Source organism: Falco punctatus, assembly GCF_963210335.1.
Source record: "Falco punctatus genome assembly, chromosome: 2".
Lineage (NCBI taxonomy): Eukaryota > Metazoa > Chordata > Aves > Falconiformes > Falconidae > Falco > Falco punctatus.
This window is the reverse complement of record NC_137581.1, coordinates 109,015,017-109,038,266: the sequence shown is the minus strand read 5'-3', so window position 1 is coordinate 109,038,266 and position 23,250 is coordinate 109,015,017. Positions and strand designations below refer to the sequence as shown.

General features: G+C 37.7%; 1 long non-coding RNA gene across 1 annotated transcript in view; it reads left to right on the top strand.

Moving 5' to 3' along the window:
* The window catches only part of LOC308059116, a 61,443-nt gene that overhangs the window by 17,068 nt on the left and 21,125 nt on the right, over nt 1–23,250 (top strand). The window contains exon 2 of the long non-coding RNA XR_013926138.1: nt 17–23,250. This exon is cut by the window's right edge and continues 21,125 nt beyond it. This is a non-coding gene — a long non-coding RNA (uncharacterized lncRNA). The remainder of the gene's footprint in view (nt 1–16) is intronic.

Genomic DNA, 23,250 nt, shown 5'->3' with positions numbered 1-23,250 from the left:
CTCTTTTGTTTTCCAGTGGCGATGAAAGAGAGAAAGCAGATGACAGAAGCAGGTGGACACTGTCAACAGTAGCTTCTGAAAAAGAGCTATCAAGCTGTGTAGTTTGAAGAAAGACAGAAGATAGGTGAAAAAAAAGAAGATGAGAGGGTTAAATGGAAAAAAAGGTGAGAAAAATGGTAACCAGGAGAATAACTAGGATGCGAAACACTGAATGCCAGAGTCACCAGCAAGAATTTATGTCCTGTCCATTGACCAGTCCTTCCAGTTTCTGGCCCCATGTTTTGGGTATTTCACATAAAACTGGTTTGCTGGGTTTGGTTTTGGTTTTGGGTTTTTTTAAAAAAAATTATTAAAATGGAGAAATCCATCTCACCCCACTGTTGATGTTGATAAGGTAGGATGCTACACCAGCACTAGTCACCTGTGTTTCCCCCAGTGAAGAGAAACGAGTATTTTTATGGCATGATTCATCTAACCTATTTTAGGCATCTACATTAGCACGATACAGATTGTGCCATGGAAGTGCTTGTTTTCCTCCATTGCCTGGACCTTTCTCACATTACTGTTTCACGTACAAGCGGCTACAATAGATCAGATTACTTAGCTCTTTTGTACCTTTGCATTTAAACAGCCTGGTGGCTTGTAATAGTTGACTGTGAGTAGCTGAGGGTTTTGGCTCACTGTCAACATTTTTTAAAATTGGTAGAGTCCCAAGCTATTTTTTTGTTCTTCCATTTTCTAGGCAAAATTAAGCACGGAAAATAAAGATATTTTTCAGGTTCATCAAAATATTTTACATATTCTAAAGCATATATTTTGGTTTTAACTTCGATCAACTCTTAAATATATTTTTATGGCACCTCTAAAATACAGAAAAAAATCAAATCTTTTAAAAATTGAAGTGACAGTCCATTGCCTTTTGAAATGTTATCTTTGTTCTTTGAAACTTTTTGCCAAATCTGACTTAATTTTGGCTGCAGTTAAAAAACATGTTTGGCTAGTAAAAGATTTAAAAAAAAAAAAAAAAAAAAAAAAAAAAAAAGAAAATCTTTGACCAGCTCTAATGGCCTGATTAGATGTGCTTTTTTTTCCAAGCTTGATCTTTTTTTGAAAAACTCTCAGTTGTATGTCTGTGAAATGATTGCTTGCCCTTGCTATGAGTCACGGCCAAGCGCTGTACACCAATTTGCCTGTTCAATAGCTGGCAGCCAGGCAGGCGGCTGCAGAATGTGTCTGTGTTCTGTATGAAGTCCAGAGGCCTGCTAGGCGGCTTGCTAATTGCACGTTGGCAGCCGTGGCAGAGGACAGGAGAACTGTGGAATGGGGTGTTGGATGTTTGGGAGAAGCTGTAAGATTCAGTGAGTTAAGCTGAAGTAGCCATGAACCTCTCCAGTCAACTGCCTTCTGTACCTTGAAGTATGGTTTGGATTGTTGCTGGGGTATGTGACACCTGGAGGTGATGCTAAGGAAGAGAGGCAGCCGATATAAATCCTTCCCTTAAACGAGAGCAAATGCTGTGTAAGCCGGGGCAGAAGTAGCGGGGCACTGGCAGCGGGCTGGGGAGCAGGCAGGAGCCGTGGGGCTGCAGTGGGGACCCCCGGTTATGGTGAGAGTACACAGCCAGGAGGAAACACGTTCGATGCTAAACCAGGCAGAAAGAGGCACTAGTAAATAGCCATATGATGTAGTTTAGACAAAGATAAATACATACAGGTGACTTGTCCTCGCTAGCAACTGCCTCCTCTGAAAAAACAAGTGTCTCCATTTTCCACATGCCAGTGTGCCAACATGTTTTTGTTAATTTTTTTTTTCCCTAATCCTTACGTCCTTTCAAGAATCACCTCTGTTTCTACTCATACCTTTGGAAACAGGACTAGGAAGTCATATTTTTGCCTATAACTGTATCTACTAGGTAAACACCATAATGACTCATTCTTTGTGTTAAGACTTGGGCTTTCCCAGTGTTGCTGGCACTCAAGTGTTATTAGCATAATGTATTTTTAGTGAACTCTGTCAGCAGAGCACTGTATGGCTAATCAAGCACTCATTGGGGATAAATAGTAGACTTAATATTCTTATCAGGCTACTGGAGCTTAGAAGTTACCGACCCTTGTTCCACTTATATCAAAGCCACTTACAATGCTACTAGGTTGTAGCAAATTCATTTTCTGTTCATGTCTGATTGCCTGTGATGGTGCCTAGAAACAGAAAACAGAAAATGGGAAATGGGAAGGAACGAGGGCCCCTGTTGCCCGAGGCCTTAATGCGATTGCAAGATATTGATCACACTGGATGCTTCAACCTAATCCTCACAGTTTCACAGCTTTGCAAAAAATGTTTCTCATAAGCACATTTTCAATTATATCTGAACCTTAGTGATTCAGAAAAACCATTCTTTAAGAGGATCTATTTAATATCTTCTGGCAGCAGAAGTAGCTGCCAATTAAACTAGGGAATCTATTCATTTCCTCCAGTATTTAATCTTTTCTGCCATCCCTGTGAAATCTGGTCAGCCTAGGTCAAGGTAATGCCATGGGTCAAACCCAGGAGCTGCTTCCCTCTAGCACTCCACCTTTTCCCTAGGAAAGACCAGGACTGATTGTAGGGGCAGTGACATCTGCCCAAGCACCAAAACTCCTCCTGCAGTGTCCTTCCACATTTTCCCATTGCTGCCAAAGTTTCCCCATTCTGGCCCAGCAGCGTGGAAGCAGGGCTCCTTCAGCCCCTCCATATCAGTGTCGCTGGCAGCATCACTTCACATTTATTGATTTATTTGTTGGGCAGTAGATTTGACATGAGATTCAGTTTTCCACTGAGAGAAGAAGCCACAGCCAAAGGCAAAGCAAATAATTTTTTATGTTTTGGGGTTTTTTTTATACTAAAAGGAAGAATGCTATAGGAAGGAATTGTGCAGGCTGATGCATACGCAGAGATCCTTAAAAACAATCTCTTGCGACAGCCATTAGTAACAGTATAGAAATGAGAAGAAAAGTGTCTCACTTGCTCTATAATTTTGATTTTGTATTTCTTGGGACAAAAGGAACCATAGTTTTCTGCTGTTCTGAGATTTTAGGCCAACTGGATGTTGTTCAGGATTCTTCTGTGGTAGGTCCAGAAAGTCTGCTGCCCTCCTGGACTGGATCTATGCGTGAGAGTCTGCAGTTTTGGTCGTGCACATGTGTGCACGTGTGGACACGTGTGTGTGCCTACATACATGCCTATGTGCATTTATGGCTGTGTATGTCTGCACATGTATGTGTGTACATCTGTGTGTGTTTTTCAAAGCTTGGGCTCTGTCCCTGCAGCTGCACATGCTGGGTAACAGCCGCTCATTTTGAATTACTGATAACCTCTGCTAATGCCTTGTCACCAACCCTCCACACTATGATTTGTCTGTGTTTCAAAGTAATTCTCACAGTTTCTCTATGCTTCAGTGAGATTTAAGCATATACATTTTTTAGAGGAGGAGGTTTCAAATAGTTTCAAAATTTACCATGAAAAAGAGTTTTTCATGAGACATTTCTATCATCAGTTAATTGGTCACCAGGTGACTTAAGGTAGTTAACATGCTTCTCAAAGGCTAGAGGACACTACACACATTTCTGCTGCAGACTTCTGATGTTTCTGCTTTGCCCTAAGCAAATCTAATATTAAAAGACTGGCAAATTTTCAAATATTGATTGTGTTGCTACTGAATGTATGTTTCACTCTTCTACAGTAAAGTCATTGCCTTGAAAGATGGAACAAACGCAAGGGTTATTGTCCTTCTACCTTTTATCCAGCATTATTGGCTGCCGCTAGTAATTCAGTAATCAAATAATTGTTCTAGTGCTCTGTAGGTAAACCTGCTTTAGGAGAAGCCTTAAAGGTTTTTGAGATTAAATAAGAATTAAAAGGTAAGTCTTGGAGACAAAATGATCTAGTTGTAAAGTGTTTTGTCTCAGTTGTAAGTCCATCTGGTATTTGTCTCAGTTTAGGTAAGTGAAAGAATTTCTGCATAGTGTTAAACTTGGCCTTACCTTGGAAGTGAACTAAACTGAATGAAGCTCAGTCTAGCTTTAAATTAATTGTTAAAGTTTTCAATGAATACTTCAAGTTTAATGTGATTTAACAAAGCCACAATAAATGTATTTAATTTCTTTAGGTCAACCTTGTTGAGTGACCTTGACCAGACAAACTAGCAAATCTGTTCCAAAATAAACTACATTACAGGCATTGCTGCATGAACAAGTCACCGCAGGATAAGCAAGCTACACGTTGTTACTTTGAAATAACTGTGTGCATGCTACTATCCAAAGCAAGTAAGTAAGATAATTTGCTCCTCACATTTGCTGTAAGGTAAACACTTGCAAACTGAAAACTGGAGAAATTTCAATGCAGTAACTAACACACCAGTCTAACATTCTAGCTTAATGCACAGAAATTTTAATTTGCACTTTAAAAAGTAACTTTACACTGAGTCTGACACTTTAAGCGCCACTCAGGAGTCAATGAAGGTCATAAACCTCTCACTTCCCAGAAAATGTCTTTTTTTAACGCTAATTGTTTTCCAAGTACTGAAGTCAGTGTATAATGATGTTCTGATACAAGAAACAAATGAATCCTCTGTTCTGCTCTGCTTTTCTCTTCCCTTTGAATCTGTACAGCTGAGATATATCAGAAAAGTATATTCATAGTATAGGTTCAAAAATAATTGTCTCAAGAAGTTAAAAAATATTTAGGTAGGATGTTGCTTAGCTACTTCTTTTCATCAGCATTAATCTTTTAGTACCAGTAATATTTCTCACAGAAATATTTTTCCTCTCATTGATTATGTGACATTAGATAATTTCTTACAATTGTATCATGCCTTCCATCCAAATTATTCCCTAGCTTTTGACCAGTTATATACTGCACAGTGGTACGAACATCTACAAAAACAGTTGCCTAAGGTAAAGGGCAGAAATAAAATTGGAGATTTATGCCTCCTTTTCAAAAGACTGCAGTGTTGTATGTGTTGTCTAAGCATCTGTGGTCTTGTTGACTGAGATGGGAACAGCTGCCATCTTTGGCAAAGGAGTGGCGGCTTACATACATGTAAAAAAAAAAAAAAAAATTACTCTCCAGTCCTGACTAAAATCCTTTGGCTGCTTGTAAGAGCCACAAAAGACTCGTTAAACATATTGAAAGAAAGAAGCTTAGTATGCTGGATTTTGTAGTGCATTTGCCTAGAAGTGAGCGTTGGCTGTGAGTCGCCCTTGCAGGAGTGGTACTGGTCTGTGCCTGTGGATGGAGGGGAATTCCTCCCCGGAGCCTGGTACCAGCAGGACCAGCCTCCACGCTCTCTGCACACTTTGGCAGGAGACACTGTTCCCCCTCCACACCCTGGGCTGCAAGTCCCCCCCAGGGATGAACTGTACCTACAGCTGTGTTGGGATTTCTTATCTTCAAAGCACTGCAACATCCTAAATTTATTTCCAGAGTCAAACCTGTTCACTCAGTCACATCTTCCCAAGCACATTTGCCAGAGGTATATTGTTCCATTTTATGGCAGCAGAAGCATTCAGAACTTAGCTGGAAGTAATTATCTTTCATCTTTAAAGCATCCATTATAAGTCTGTTTCTAAAGCTTTCTTACCTTTTTTCCTAAAAGTGTGTTGCATTACATTTTTTACCAAGTCTTTGCTTTCCCAGATGGTTAAAAACCAATCAAAAATAATTCTTGATATTTCAAATTTAACATACATAAAACAAAGCGACTGGCTTTAGTTTATAAATTTTTTGGTATGTCACAGCTTTTCTGTAAAGACTGCATATGGTGATTTAACAATTCAGTTGGCAGATTTGGTAACCAGCTGCTTGGGCTAAGGAGCCTTCCTTCATTTTCAAGAACTTCCATTTGTTTCTCATTAGCAGTACCACTGCTGTACAAATATTTAGGGGAAGATATCCTGTAACTCCCATGCAAGGAGAAATATGTTATTTCATCGTCAGTGTGTGAAAACAGGACAACAAAGCCACCTGATCAGTCAAGTTTTTTCCCTGTTATCCTCTAACCAGAAGTTTTCTCCTCAGCAAAACGGTGTTGTTTTGCAGATCGTATACAGAGAAATATCTTTCAAAATGGTTGTTGCCTTCCATTGTCAACAGTGCAACTGAAGTTACCAACTTGCTGTCAGGAGGTTTAGGACATCCACTTCTGCTATTTTCCTTACATCACTGGGAGGTAGCCTTTGTGATTCTTTCCTGGAGGAGAGGTTATGCAGCCGCTTCTGCTGTTTTGTGAATGGCTAGCTATTAAAAATGATGGCAAACCCCATTATTTCAATAAGGGTCACGCTTCAGGAAGATAAAAGAATTTGGACTGGAATAGTTTTGAGTGAGGTAACACAGGTACAGAAAGCAGAAGGAAGTTCTTTGGGCATATGTATGCTCATATATGCACATTTGTGCGGAGTGGAACATGGACAAAGCAACGGGAAGGTCAAAGCAAGTGCATGACCCAAGAATACAAGGCAAGATTTGGGAATGTACATTTGTCCATGCTCGCCATGGAAAAAAGGGATTTTTCATTTACCATTTTTATTAGGACCCCTTTAAGAAACTTAGCTTATTATGCTTCTAATGCTAAATTTTATGCGTAATAAAACAACACAAGCATTGCAAGCTCACTGTAATTTGACCTATGCCAAATCTTTGGTGTAGAGTATGCGATAATTTTTGTTTAAAGACTAGATTATAATTAACTCATTTACCTGTAAATCCTCAGAAAAATCATTCTTTGTTCCAAAGGAGTGGAAATTTGTTCGGAGAGAGTCTGAATATCTTGTGTATGGTAAAGGGATTAAATTCCAACTTCAGCTTTTATATAAAGCTTCGACTGGCACTTCCACAATGCCTACCCTAAATTCTGTTTGATATGTATATCAATGTCCTTCAAATAACACAAGCTAATAAAGCCACTGTAAACTGACAGTTTTTCAAATTGTCTGATGCTGGCTCACTGATTAAAGCAAACTTGTCTATATGCTGCTATCTTTTATGGTATTTAAAACTTAGCCCCTTTTTCCCTCTCTACTTTCAATGCCATTATCCATCTACCCTGTTTGACTGGGAAAGGATCAGCATGAGAAATTCCTTTAATGGCAGATGGGTGGGTTGGTTTGTTGTTTTTTTTTTCAAATATTGCTATGAATATTGAGAAGATCTGGCAGCGGATTTTATTTGTGCTTCTAAGGATAATGGATATGGCTCTTTTGATACATTCAGTATATGTTAATTCTTGCTGTTTGTCAGACTTTATGTTCTGTAAATAGAACATTTCAATACCAACAAGGCATTTAAACAGAAAGCAAAGAATTGTAAAGAAGTGAGTTATCATCAGCTGGAATATTAGGCAGAATTTAAGACCACCATAACAGAATTCTTGCTTTGCGTCTCACCAAAAAGATAAAGCCTCCACCAGCATAATGTGTGTCTCCCAAACACCAGTCTGGTACATTATTTTAAGGGGTCAGTTAATGAAAATAATTCTACCTTCTGAATCTCAACAGTAGGGCTGGTCTAAGCTGGGAAGCTTTGATATGAGGTGGAAAATGTTCTTTTACATATTGAAAGAAAGGGTGTTAAATAAGCATTTAAATATTTATTTTCTAAGCAGAAAAAAGGGTGATATTGCATAGGAACCTTTCTATTTAATAGGAAATTAGAGGTTTGGGCACTTTTCAGGATGTGGGAGGTTGAAATGTTTGCTTGTTGCAAATATTGCCCCCTTCTCAGATATCAGACTAGGCTTCAACTGCTGCCGTGTCTTACATCTTCTAGACGCCATCCCTCCAAGTACAACCTCATTAACTGAGTAAAATATGACACAAAGGCAGCCTGGTTAATACATTTGAAATATCATCACAGAGCAAAAGCTCAGTGGAAGTCTGTGGTCATGGTCTTTAAGGGTGAACCTCAGCAGACCAAGGGAGTTGTTCATTTTAGATTTTAACAGCTGGTAGTTATGGTTAAGATACTAAATACTCTTGTTTATCAAGTAACCAAAGAGAAAATATTCTTACACAAAATATCTGTTAGGGGTAAAGGGCAGGAGGTCCAATTCTTTAACAGCTGTTTAATCGTATTTGGAATATTTTGGTGAGCTCAAGTAACTGAATTCCTCAAGATTCAAGATTCACGTCTGGTATTTTACTGGTATTTTTAGACAAGAAAGAATTTACCCAGTATGTATTTACGGCTCTTGCAGCACCCATTACAAACAAGGTTGTACATACTTCCTCTTACCACAGATATATTTTTTATTTATTTATTTCCTGAAGTCTTCATGAATAAGTCATTATTACATTATATTATATATTGACTCTTCATGAGCCAACCATACACCCTAGATATTTGGCTTTTAGAATAAATATGTCTTTTCTACCTTAATAACATAAAGAGTACTTGGACAAAGCTACACATCAAAACAAATTATGAAGATCGTTATGAAATAACAGTGGGCCTCCAAAGACTCATTGCTGTATGAAATTAATTACAACCTCCACAACAGCCCTTCACTGAAGAAGTTCATTTTAATCTTACCTTCTGTGAACTTTCTATGTACTCAAACAGATGACCTTCTGAAGGAAAAGGCGTGAGATGAGGTTAACAAGAAAGGGAATGAAAGTGGTCAGTGAATGGGTCTGTATGTTAGAAGGTTAGCCACAATACAGAAAATGTTAAAAAGCTGTCTGAAGTCCAAAGAAATGTTTCTTTTGCTCTGTGCAACTGGTGAAAACCACACTAAAGCTGCAAACTTGATATGCAGCAACAGCAGAATGCATCTCTAAACATATGAAAGGCACTGGGCTGAAACTGGACAAAGCCTTTCACAAGTCTCACCTTTCAGTTTATTCTCAAGGGGATTGCTGTTTCAGAAACTGAAAGATACTTTTCCATACTAAAAAGGCCTTTTTTAACTAGTGCTTAGTTTATTGTTGACTCATTCAAGTGGCACCCAATAGAGCAACTGAATTTTATTTGGAAACCCACTTAGGGCTTAACCGTTTTGGCAGTATAACTTTCCCCTGGCTTTTGCAGATTTTTCTACAGCTTTTTACCATGTAAATGTGCCCACTGAGTGATTCAGTTAGAAATTTCCATGAGAATACACCCTGACAGCAAGAACCATAGCTATGCCCCAGCATACACTTTCACACAGGATGGGCTGAAAAGCTTTCTGGGAATCACTAAGCATGCAAACTGATTACTTAAATCCTTTCCTTTCTGCATTAAATTTTCGAGGTGAGCATGTGTTTCTAACTATACCTTGCTGTTTTAGCTACCGGTGGTTTGAAGCCATTTTCCCACTGATATTATCTTGATTGATACACACTTAGAGCTTTTTCCACATAGAACTTTAATGACATTTTCTCTGCTGCTCATGCTTGTCATGCTTTGTTCTTAAACAGTAGGAAGTCTGTGGTTTTATCTCCTCCAAGATACCAACCTTTTTTAACATTTTGGTGTAGGACTGAAAATTTCTATTACACTGTGGTATTTTAATAGAGACCTATTTCTTCTAGTTGATTAACTGCCATGCTTTCAAGATGCTAAATTCTGTTCAGATCCCATGTAGATTGATGGAATATATATTTTTAAAGGTGGTTGCAGTTTCACTTGCTCCCTGGCATCTGATATCCTATCTTTATCTTCCTGTATAGAACTACTTGGATGAGTATAGTTTTCATAGATGAGAGTTTTGGAGACTGGCTCCTTTGAGAACTGGCAGCTGTGAATATCGTTAAGTGAGGAGGGATGGGGACTGGAAGAACTGCCCAAACATTTCAGTTGGGGTCGGAATGGATTGCCTGGAAAGGGGTAGAGAAATTTTGTTTTGAAACCAACTGATGAAGAAAAGGAGAAGCAGTTTTGTTAAGGATACTTTGATTAGTAAATTTTGGGTTTGGGCAAGCAGAAGTTTTTGTGGGGGATAATGACAGCTTTAGCGTTTCATAATTCGGAGGAAATAAGTGACATTGACTGGGCAGCATTTTTTTGGCTATGGTATATAAACTTACAGAGAAACAAATTGTTTTTGGTTTTGCATGGGGATGATATGCTAACTGAAAGGAATCAGCATAAACTTGAGAGCCTGGTATTTCAGGTAGTCTTCAGGCAACTCTAATTAAGGCAAGTAAATATATCGGTTTTGCTGACTGCAAATTTGTTTGTTTTAGTATCTCTTTTTCTGGAAAGCTGTACTTTGTCTGCTACTTCTAACGGTTTTCCTGCTGTTTTACTTCCTGCCAACACTACTTAGCCAGTCTGTGTTAAGGAGTGGCCTTTATTGGAAGTAACTTGCCTACTTATGTAAATCTGTGCATGTATATGTCCTTAAAAATATATAAAAAGCTGCTGTCTAATAACTTAGGTGAGGCTGAAAGCTCATGGTAACAGCCCAGAATACCAAAGAAAGCTCTGCAATATGAGAAGGAGCGGACCTGCTACAGTATATCCCTTTCAGTATCATTCTCTCTGTCTATTCTCAGATCAGCAATTGGTTAAGTCTGGTGTAAGTGTTTCTCTTCTCAACCGTTTTTGCACATCATTGGTGGAGATCTTAAAATGTTTCCAGAAATGCACGCATATTCGATTTGTTACTGTTGCTGAAATTGCTGCAGCAGTGTTCAACAAAGTAATGCTTTTCTGAACGTAACTTGAAGTATTTTTATTTAACCTTGCAGGACCCCTATTTTAAATCCTATATGCATGAATTTCAAATTTTAACTCCAAGGTCTGAGTATATTCAGTCTGAATTCTTCTTCAGTCCTTTACAGAAGTGAGATTAGTGTTTGGATCCGATTAAAGAAATTAAACTCCATCTGTAGTTCAAATGTGTTCGCATCCTCTTTGGGGTTTTTTTGGTTAATGTCCACTTCTCACCACACTGAGTTCCAATTCCCATTTACTACCTAACTTGTCTTCAATAAATTGTTTCCACAGACATAATTAGTAGACAAGTGACACATTTATACTGATCAAGGTATTTGTTGATATGTGTTGTCATGGTGACAGTAAGGCCATGTGTGAGACGGTTAGACATTGTATAGAGGTTTTGAGTGGCCAGAGATGCATCCCATGGCATTGTATATTTGCTTTACTTTATTATATTTTTTTATGAGTGGGGAAAAAAAAAACCCTGTACTTCCAGGCATAAACCATAGAACATAGATTGGAGGAAGCTTTGTCTAAGGCAAGTCATACTGTTGGTGAGCTCTTAGCCTCAGGAACTTGCCAATGCTGGAGAGGGGTTCCCTGGGACCCAGTCCAAGAGAGACCACTGGTATGATGATTAATTTGCTATTTTGAACATTAGTTGTACAGCTAAGGAGAAAGACCCTCATTTATATTTCCTTCTAAAACTAAAAAAATAAGAAAATATGTGACACTTTCTTTTGGAGAACTATTTTACAAAAGTTGCTGCCAAAACACGCAACTAATAAATAAGGAAACAAAACATCTTGCTAATGAAAAGCTAATATACAAAATGTCATCAAAATTCTACTTCAGAATGATTAATTTTGTAGTTATATGTCCAAAGACATAAATCGTGCTTTCAACATCTACACATTATTTGGAAATTCTCATTTCCATTGTGAGCTTAGTATTCTGACTGCTGTCATCTCTATTTGATTGTTGTTGTTTTGTAAACAAACATAAAAAGTCTTTAAAGTCGGCTTTACTACTAAGTCTTCAAGAAAAGTATCAGCTAACTTGTGAAACATTCTTCTCTAATAAGCATACTGACAATGAGCTATTTTTTACTTTTTTAAATAACAGAAGCTAGATGTCTGTGCATTGATTCCAGTAGGATGTTGACAATATGGCTATGACAGAATAGATTCAAAAGAAATGAAAGAAAGTTTAAATGGAAAAGAATTTTACCATTTGACTTTGAAGTTTGGTGCTCCTACCCTTCATGGATTTTCTAGTTATTTTCTTTACAATTCTTTTTTGTTTCATACTGTCCATAGTTAGCTAATCAGTTCTTCCCTCTACATTCTCTTCTAGTGAACATTTGGCTTCAAACCAAGCCTCATCTCCAGTAGTAAATAACCTAACTCTGTGTAATTGCCTAGGGGTGCCCTATGGTTTCTCTCCTTTCTTTTCTGTCCAAAGTACCCTGAAGAAAACAGTTTAGTCCATCTTCTCAGAGATGCCTGTGGCAGCACATTCCTACGCCTATGATTTTCAATTCACGAAAAGAAGCCTGGTTTGATGCCAGTCTTCAGAACACCAAACTGTTTCATAGAAACTGATACTTTTGATTTTCTGTTGCTCCAAGCAGAGGTATTTTGCATAATCACAATTTAGTGTAAGCAGATCTTATATTAGAAGAACAAATTTAAAATGTCTTTTTTCTACTTTCTAATGGACCGTAATTTTTGAATATCACAGGTAAGTTTAAAAAGGAATAATGAACACTGAAAGAGATAATTTTGCTAATTACAATTAGATTCATAGTTACTTAGTATTTCTGAAAAAAATATAGAACCATAGTAAATTCATCAAGCAGACCTACTAGGTTAATATCAGAAGAGTAGTGTAATTCTTAGTGTGCTGTTACAGTTATTCTCTATGAAAAATAAAATACTACAATTAAATAACACCTCTGTTGAGAATATGGTGTAAAACTGTTGTATGCTAAAGATTATTGTTTATTTTGCAGTTTGAGTACCATTTCCTGCATATGGTGGATCTGCCACGGGAAACACGAGAGGACTGTGGACGAGAAGGTACAGGTAGCTTGATATGTGCATGAAAGGAGGTGATTGCAAGACTGAGGTCAAAGACAGATTTATAACGGGAAAGAAAGGAAAGAGAACGTCTGGAAGAGAACAAAGTCATATTCAGATCCCTCAGACCATACCCCTCTTTGGGGAGGTAGCAGGTGGACCTGCTTTTTGTATGCCCTTTCCAACCTTGATGTCATTTCTACTTCAGTAGTGTCTGGAAACCTTCTGATTAAACTGCAGCCTCATTTGGCTAGCTCCAGATGAGCTGCTGAACAGCTTTCCCTTTTAAATCCTGACCCTGCAAAGCAGAGTGTTTGCCCAGGCTGCTTAGGGACACAAACCCTGGTGATTTTAGTGGAGATGCTAGCCTAGTGAAACAGGTCTCAGGCACTGTACATGTGATCTAAAAAGGGGAGAGAAAGGACTGGGGATGAAGAACAGCAAAAGGGAGGCAAAATAGCTTGCATATATCATGCAGGCTATGTCTTCATTGCTATTTAAAAATAACAGTACAAGTAAATGCAAAAGTAAAAACAACTCATACAGAAATACCTGAACTATTTTCAAGCTACCAAGCTTGAACAGTGAAAACTTTGCCTCTGTTTCCCTCATATTCCTTTAAAATAAGAACAAGGCAACTCCTCCTGACTTTTCATGATAAGAAGTCTGGTACAATCTGATGACTATTACATGATTCAAATAATATTTATTTGACTGGGACAGCAATTATAAGAGATCATCGTATCTTTGAGTATAACTTTATCTGACCTCAAGCAGCTTTCAGCAAAAACAGCAGAACCTGTAAAGACAGATTCCACACCAGAAAGAGTAAACAGGACAGTACCAGAACACAGCGGTTCATATAACCATGACATTTTACTGTATTTCCATCAAAACTAGAAAAGCTAAAAATGAAAAAAAGCCAAGAAAAGACAATTCTTATGGAAAATACTAGGAACAGTAAGAAAGCAGGCTGATAAGGTGAAGCATTCTTTAAAATAAACTACAACAGACATATATACAGAGGGCAGAAGAGACGTGACACACAGGATTTTAAGAAACAGACAAGGAATTACAAATGTGCAGTGTTTTGCCCTGAACAAATTAATTTGTCAGGAGTTTGAAGAGTTCTTGGGTTGGGTGGTTGTGTGTTGAGTTTGGGGTTTTTTTTTTTGGAAAGAAGGTTTTCACAGAATACACTATGTGTGCATAACAAGTCATCTAAATCAATGTTGTACATTGTCTTTAGGCAATTATTTTCTCTGCTATTTGTCAAAGGTAAGAAGTTTTGAACTGTTATTTCGTTGTAATTATCCTTCCCTTTTAAAAAGATACTGTGATTTATGATGCAAAATGAGTGCTTCAGGGTTACTTTCTGGCATTCATTATGTCAAAGAGAGAAACAATTAAAAACCAGGTACATAAGAGACTGGTAGATGCAAGAGTGTGCAGTGCAGCCTGAAATTAATTTGAGCACTGAAGATTTATAAATGCATTTTGTGTACTTGATGGTGGTGGTAAATCTATTCACTGCCATCTGTGTACAATGTACGCCTATGCTAAAACCTAATTTTAACCTTTGCCAGTATTGTAAGAACAATCTTGTAACAGCGTGTGCCTGCCCATGTGTCTGCGTGTACATGCACACGCGTGTCTGCCCTGCACTCCGCCAGGGAGGAAGGGACCAAACGCGCAGGATATAAGAAGGTTAATGGTGTACTACAAAGTATGGCTCAGGGGCAACAACATCAATATCTTTGTCCAGGGATGTGAAAAAAAATGCACAGCAATAAGAGATAGTTTAAAAATAGTAATTGAATCTGTTCTTAGGGTTGTGTTTTCTGAGTTTCTCTGGAAGGAACTAGCTGTGTGATTTCCATTAGTATCCTTCAAGTATTTTTACAGCTTCTGGATTACAGCTACCATAAATCCCACTGGAAATGCTGTAACCATTCCTGTCATCAAAATCCTAGCCTATAATATCCATACCAGCTTGCTTCTCCCACTTGACACACCTTCCCTGTCATTCCCGGTACATGTCACCACTGTTCAGGTGCAGTCTTACAAAAATAAGGGAGGCCATCGACTTCCTTTCATTGTCTTGACTTGAATGTTAGAATATTCTCCGATTTGGAGTCTAGGGGCATGAAATTAACCATATGACAGTAATCTTTATAAAACCTTCATGCTTTGTTTCAGAAAGAGGAAAGCAAAACTATTTTATACAGAGGTAAGAACAATGATTAGTTTGGAAACTTTTTTTTTTTTCCCTGAAGTACTTGACAGGTTATGAATATAAGGGCATGTTCACAAAGATTAGTGTCAGTCATTAAGAGGTTAAGCTCTCTAATTTGCAAAAGACCTTCCAGGGTAAGGTCAGAATAAATAAAACCAAGCCCTACTTTGACTTAAAGGAGGATCCTCTCTCTCTTGCACTTTCACTCTCTTTTTCTTGGCATTGAATACAGAGCTATCTTAGGGTGTTCTTTTCTCTGAACCTGTAATTAATTAGTTGTTGAAGATGACCTTGCTTTAAGTGGTGGACTAGGACCCAGTGAATTCTGAATCTGAACCTGGCAACCTGAGCTATTCAATTATTCTGTTTGGATCTAACTTCACTGAGAGTATGGATTGTGATGTTCTTATTGGTGATACTCTCCCTTCTCTTAATAGGTACATTTTTGCATTATAGCTTAATACTTCTGCAATTTAGGAGACAAAAGTATTGTTTAAATATGCCAGTCAGAAATACAAATGTTTTCTGCTGGCAAGTATACTGAAGATATTTTGGATAAGCTAGAAAGCAGTCAAAAGAAACTACACGTGTATTTCAAACATCATCATGATTTCCTTCTTCATACAAGTCACGTCACTAAAATAATTTTGCACAGTTCCGTACACCTTATCATTAATTATTGATTTGTACAGTTGGTAGCCTGCACATTTCTGTACACTTAAATCCATTGCTAATTGGTTTACGTTCACTGATTATACAAGCTGATTTTCATAAGCTTCAGGATAGCTTTGGGAGCTGATAACCCAGTAGCCCCTAAATGTTTTAAGTCATTTTGATGTCAGCTGTCCCACTTGTTTGATCAGAGTATTCTCTGCTTGTCTAAAGTGGACTCCTTTTTGCCCAAGTTTTAGTATTCTCTGATTTTCCTTATTTAGAAATGTATCAACAGTACAGTGATCCCAGAAGTCATACTGGTCCATAGCATGCTCTATGCTTCTAGCACAAAGAAGGATATTATTTTACTAATGTTAATAACATTTGGGCAGATTTTTATCTAGGCTTTCTAGCATGTTGGACACAAAAAAAGCCTGCTGAACCCAATTATATCAGTCTTGCACAATGATCAAACAGCATCTGCTGTTTAAAGAACTGAGGGCAGGCAAAATAACTCACATTCTTCTCCTCACTTAATATTTGATTGATTGATTTCCTTAGTATGATCTTTGGTTAAGAGATCCTTTGGTTCATGTAGATGGACTTGCACTGTAAAGAGATTACTTGTTTTATAATTCAGGTCTGTAATGTGTTGGATTTTTTTCTTCATATTGTGACCAAGAATTTGATGAAACTAGACTGCCATTCCTAAGGTAGCACAGCTTTTCTTTCTGTTGTTGGGACCTATCACATACAATTTATGTGTTTAGAATTAATGATTGTGCTAGACCTCAACTAGAAGGTATAAGGCAGTATACCAATAAAAGACAGTAACTCTTGACATTACATCAGTTCTAAAACCTTCTCTCTTCCTGTGTTATTTAATCATAAATGACCAGGCTCACTTTACAAATATTTTGTTGAGCACATTCCATATGGGATTATCAGCCATACAGCTAGATGACATACAGATGGCTAGTGAGCCCTATTACACTGAAACAGAACAAGGCCTTAAAATAAAAAGATTAGTCAGGATGAGTTTGGTGCAATGCTCTGGCTGAGGGTCTGTTTCTGTTGAGAAAGGAATGCACTCCGAATAATTAGAAAAGGTTCCACTGACTGTACTCTGAATAGTTAGAAAAGATAAGGTGGGCACCTGAAGGAGATAAGGAGACCATCAAGTCAGGAAATCATTGAACAAAGAAAATTGAAAGGTCTACTCCACCTAGATCCCACCTATTGTGAATGGAATGATTAGGTGTCAAAATCAAATGAATATGTATGTAAAGATGTTGTGTAACGTCTCAGGGAAACTGTATAAAATACCTAACTTTTCACTGAAAACTTTGGAGCTGGTTTGTCCGGTGGGAATCCGCTAGCTCCCCAACGTTGCACAGAATAAATACCTTTGCTGCTTAAAGACAAAATTGGTCTCTGAGCAGTTACTCTGTGCCGTTTTAGCATCAATACTCATCATTGTCTCCTGTCCATCGAAACTGTAATTTTAAATATTTTTTTTTGTTCTTTAAATGATCTTCCGATATTGTCAGTCCCTATGGAATGTGGCTGGATGGCTGTGTTAATTCTATTTTTGTTCATATTCCTCTCTTGTGCAAAGCCTTGCTTTAAGCAGCAGTTAATGGGTTTACAAATAAAGTCTTCATTCCAGGTACAATGTCTTGGTGTCTATTTTCTTTTCTGCAAGACTTCATCCTTGTGTGTATCTGTTTACAGCTCAGCCAACACTTCAGAAATCCTTTCTATTTCCATATTTTTTTCTTACTGAAGATAGGTTTTGCTTTATGCTGCTCCACCTTGCTCTTTTCATAGATGATTTCACTTAGACTTCAACTTGAGGCTTTGTCTTTCTCCTGAGATCTTGTCTTGTGCCATGGATCATAAATATCCATCTTGATGCGGACACTAGCTCCTGACTAAGAATGGCTTCCTACAGATTTTTGTCTCTTTATCTAATGTACAGTTCAAGAAAATAAATTATAAAGAATTCTAAGAAGTAATCTTAATTTCATTTTCTTTGGTAAGAAAAGTATCTCTTCTTTCATGCACATAATTGAATTCCAAACTATACCATCTCACACCACTAGAAGAATTCTGAGGAAGGTAGTCCCTGGAGTCCCCTCCTAATAAAAATTTCTTTCAACTAAAGACTGATTAATCAAAGCTCAGAGCGTATGAAAATATGGAAGCCCCTAGCACTGAAAGACAGAGGTTGGCTTTAATTATTTGGAAATAATTTTATTTTTTTTTCATGGGTGGAGATATAGATGATAATTCAAGTAGAAAATGAAAGCTGAAATTCAACTTTGTTTATGCAACAGTGAAAACTGACCTTGGGTGCTATTTTCTGAACCAGGAGTATATATATATGTGCATGCTTTTCTACACAAATAGGATTTCCTTCCCAGTTTGTGTGTGCGTAAGTCCTGTATGCACATCTTTCCCTCAATTTTCTTAGCAGATAAGCAGTTCCAGTTTGGTCTGGTAATGTTTTATTGCATATCATAAATGAAAGCAAAAAAAAAAAAAAAAAAGTGAATGTGCCATTCACTGAAATAATATTTATTTTGTCAGTTTGAATAACATCTGCACTCGCTGCTTCAATCTTTCTACCACTGTTTGACCTCCATTTTCTCTCCTATCTCTACTGATTATGACTTATTAAGCTTTAAACACAAAAGTCTATTATGGTTTTTGACCTTGGTCATTCATGTATCTTCTATATCAAGGTCTCACACTTACCTGTTCTTTCATAAATTAAACTGGATTTCATATTTATCAGAGAGTCAGAAATATAGCTACAGCACAACTGGCTCTTGACTTTTGGCATTAAATGTTAAATAATCCACAATGGAAAAGGCAAACTATTTACACAAAGGACAGTATAAAATATGTTTTTATTATAGAAGGTCTCCATTTTTCTGCCTTCACCTTTCAGATACCTTCCTACGAATCTGATGCAGATTCTCTCGTACCAAGAAAATGTGGCACTTCTACAGAAGCAACACGCTAGTAAAAAACATGCAACAGCTTGTGTAGGGGCCCTTTCTGAGAAAAGGCTTTGTTCACTGTCTGGGTGCCAGGTTGCAGGGTGAGTGCCTGAAAATGTAGTGAGGAAACATCTAACACTAAATCTGGCTCTCTGAGCTCACCTGCAAATCCCTTCTGTGCACACCTGTCTGCAATGAGGGGCTGCCCAAAGCCTCCCACAGCTTAAGTATGGGTGGGGGAAGAAGGGACCTCCTGAGATGGGCATGGAGGGAGTAAACAGCTTGGTGGAGTGTGAACTGGCTGCAAAGGTAATTTGCTGCACATAAACACATTCTGGGGCAGAACTTGTGTGGATAAGTGGTTGTATATAAATGTCACTTATGAATACAGTAAAGGTTCTCACTTGGTGTCTGTGCCTTCATACACAACAAGCTAGGTAATCCTCAAAATTCAGGATAAGGCCTATGCTATTTGAAGTAAGTTTTCCTGCTGTTATTATTTCTAGACTTGGAAGTACATTTCTGAAGAGTAGACATCAGCCTTAGAGTTGTGTCAAAAATTGTAGCTGTTGTACCAACTGGAATAGTCTAGATTGTCATGAAGCTCTATGGCAGGAAGGCAAATGAAAAGACAGAAAAGGCCTGGGAAGTTTTCTAAAATTCTCTTTGAGGCTGAAATATACGGACACTTAGAAAGGGCTATACACTTCATCCATCAAAAAGAGGATGAAGTGGTCTTGAGAAAGATGGGGGAGATGGCCGCTTCTGTGCGAGGCCTTAGAAGAAAGATCAGGTCTACAGGGGAAACTTGGGGTGCATAAATCCAGAAATTTTCAAACAGGTCTGTACTGAATGTGTCTGCACGCTTCCCTCCAGTATCCAGTGGTTTGGATGTTAGGATACCAGCCTGGTCAGTGCTTTGAGCTTGCCCAGGCAGAGGACGTCAAGAGCCTAAGTCCTTTCCCATTCTGTCACAGGGTATGTGAGGGCCCCATGAACAAAACTCCTTCACCTCTTTCTCCTCCCCGCCTTCCAGCCCCTGAAGTGGGAGAGAAACATCTAATTAATATTAAGTAATGAGATCTAGAAATTTGTTTTAGTTCCAAATAAATTATTTGTATCAGATTTATAGAAGTAGTTTCACTCGGTATACGAAGGAAGTTTGGGCAGTTGATGGTTTCTCAGGATAGCAGATAGCTGTTCTGCTCTAATTGCAATGTGCCAGTAATCTACTCATAAAGATTTATTTCTGAAAAATCAACCATCCTCTTTTTGAAGTTCCATAGAACAGGGTTGTAATGTTCATGTGAATGATTGAAAGCCATCTTTTGAGCATGCTAATGTGATTTCATACATTAAATTGTCTCTTAATAGCAGTAAAATTGTGTTTTCTGTCATCCAGGGTTTATACATTTGCTTTAATAATTATAAGAGCAGGCCATTTTCTAGATAATTGCAAACATTGGCAATTCACATTTAAGTTTATGCATAAGGATATTATAGGTACTGTAAATTTTATGCATTATGAAAGATGCAGGATTAGTCTGATACATATCTTTTATGCACAACCATTGATTGATGTGCCAAAGTCTAATAAATTTTGTCAGAAGAGTTTTGCTGCAATCTGATTCCCATTCATTTGCATATGACTTCATTTTTCTGAGCAGTGTAAGGGTGTAACTATTTCTCTGGAGCATTAAACTGACCTAAATCTGATGTGGGGACATTAATTCTGGGAGGTGACAGACCAGAGATGCATAAATACCAGTGATGGTACTTAAAAGACTCAGGCATATCTGTGTGTGGTACAACTGATTTTGTAGATAATACGACACCCTCCAAAGAATAAGTCATAATTTGGGGATTTTAAAATTGAGGAATATTTTTAATCATCATCTTTGAATATCCATGGTTTTTTCCAGCTGTAAATAGGTGTTATGGTATGGTTTATGACGTACTCATATGGTATGGTAATGATCAAATCAGAAAAATCCACAGGGCAATCGATATATCTGATTTCAGAGGAGGATTGACCAGAGTGATGTAAATAAATCCTAGAGACATGTATTGGGCAATAATGATAAAAGAGATCTTGAATAGCTGCTCATTATGCAAGCACTATAGCAAACAACTCACAGGGAAAAAAGAAAAATGTGATCATGGAATTTAGACTATTACACATTTTTAGCCCAAAATACCTGAAATTTTCACTGGAAGTTTTAATATTATTAAATATTAATTAATATTTAACCTTAATAATGGGTTTACATGTTTCTTATTGCAACTTTTCCGTGGTTTATGGAAAAAAAACCCAGACATCTAGTTTTAGGTCAGTTTGACTAGGCTGTCTCCTGCGGTTAACAGAGGGAGAGAGGTAACAAATGAGAGAATCCTCCAGAAGACAATTCAGAGCACTTATACTAGTCCTAGGGTAATTTAGCAGATATGATCTTGCGCATCTCTACTGAGTGTGTTCAAACCATACATTTGGAAGGTTTATTCATTTTAGTAGGTTTTCTTTTAACTGGAAACAGGTCAGCAATATCTGCTGTGGTCCAAAATATTTATTAATACACAGAATCTCCAGAGAGGATAGTAATAATAACAATATAATAACACATTATGTATTAACACAATAACATGTAGATTATTATCTGAATAATGAGAAAGAATGTTAAAAGTTGGTATAAAAGCAATGGAAACTAAACCACTTTAAAAACAAGAAAGTCCTTATAATTTACTAATAGCTCATGCTGCAAGTACTGCCTTTAATAAGAGTGACGTATTAATAAATTGTTATTTGAATACCAATATCCCTTAAAGTAGGTCCATATGTTTTCAGAGAAGGTACTAAAACTAAAATCTGCTTTGTGAGAAGCCTTTGTAATGCTGTGTCTGGAGCGTCAGTGATTAACAGGCATACGAACCATGGTTATAAAGTCCACGTACAAAGCTATGGTGTACAGATTTTACATTAAAGAGTGTTCATTTAACTGAATGAAATGGCTGTATATCCTAAACCTCCAAATCTGGATCACATTTTCCAAGGTGAATATCCCGTCACACATTTCTGATGGTCACTATTGCAAAGGGGAATACAAGCTAATCCCGTCCCCTTATTTAACTGCTGTGACTTTTCAAGCCATCTCGTTTAACCACAATGCACTTTGGGCCAGAGCCGCCTTTCTAACTTCTTAAATGTATTCCCTATTCCCTTACTTTCATTTGTTGAGGTTTTCTTTTTTTTTTCTTTCTTCTTATTCCCAACCTTTACATATAACATTCTTAAGACTTGGATAATTCAGTTGTCAAATTTAAGTATGCAAGTCTAAAAATAAGGCCTCTGTTCATGCTTATTGAATGTTATCAGGCTACGTACGACTGGGCAGAGTTTGGGCAACTACTGTAATTTCAGCTCAAAGGTCAATTCACCTTTGTCCATTGTCATAATGACCAGGAAATCAGTTAATCTTAATGCAGTAGTTTTATGTAATGAAACTATCTTAAACCATCTGAAATAACTGTTCATGCTCACCCCACTGCAGTTTCATTTGTAACATCATTTGATTCTGTTCAGACAACTGCTGAGTGTGTAGCTCATTCTCTTGGCTATTTTACACTGGCCATAACAAACAGTGACCCCTCACCCTGCTAGGCTGTGCACTGATTTACATATGTTCATGACTCTCCAATTCTGAATGAGAGATAACAGTGTTTACTAGCAAATACCATTTTCCCTGCTTTGTCCTTCCTAAAAACATTGTGGCCAGTGATTTTTTTTTTCTTCCACATTTCAACCAAACAACCCTTCTCACTGGCTTTCAGCATTGCAAGTTAGACCAGATTACCTCTTTATGAGGAGAATTTCCAGTTCTTCATGCTTGTTGCCTGGAAGTTTAGCACCAATGAATAAGCAGTTAATTTGCTTGTTCCTTTTCCACCTCTATACAAAGCAAATGTATCACCTTGCGTATGACATGTATTTGTCTTCCCACCCACTGGCATTGTTCGCAGGTGATGTTTAAGAAGGAAAACAAGAACTGTAAGAGAGAAACCATCAAGTACAACTTGTACTTACAAAGCATAAATTATGGCAAGAATGGACGGTGTGATTACTGTAACAAATCTGAAGAACAAACCTATAAGAATAAATCCTGTTGCTGTGCTTTTTTCCTTGCAAGCTGAAGAACAGCAAAGAGATACGGTGGTTGTCTGTTTACCGGGTTCATGAGAGGAGCTATTACAGCCCAAGTTCCTTAGGTTCACAGTTGCCCTGAGTATCAGTGCTACATGGTTAGGGATACTGTGGCCACTATAAATGTACTACACAGAGCCACTTGTATAGTAAAATTTGGCCCTACGTTCAGAAACTACTGAATCCCTTTTTTTCTTGTTGTGGGAATATGTTACAGGCAGGATTGCATGCAATTTGTTTAGGCTCTGTCCCTGCTTGTTGCTCATAGTTTCCCTGCACCAGAAAGAATCATGACTGCAGCAGAGGAATGGGCAAGGAGGCAGCACCTCCTCTAGTGCCAGGTGAGAAAGGACCTGAAGATGCAAGGAAATATCAGGAATATGGAAGAACTCGGAA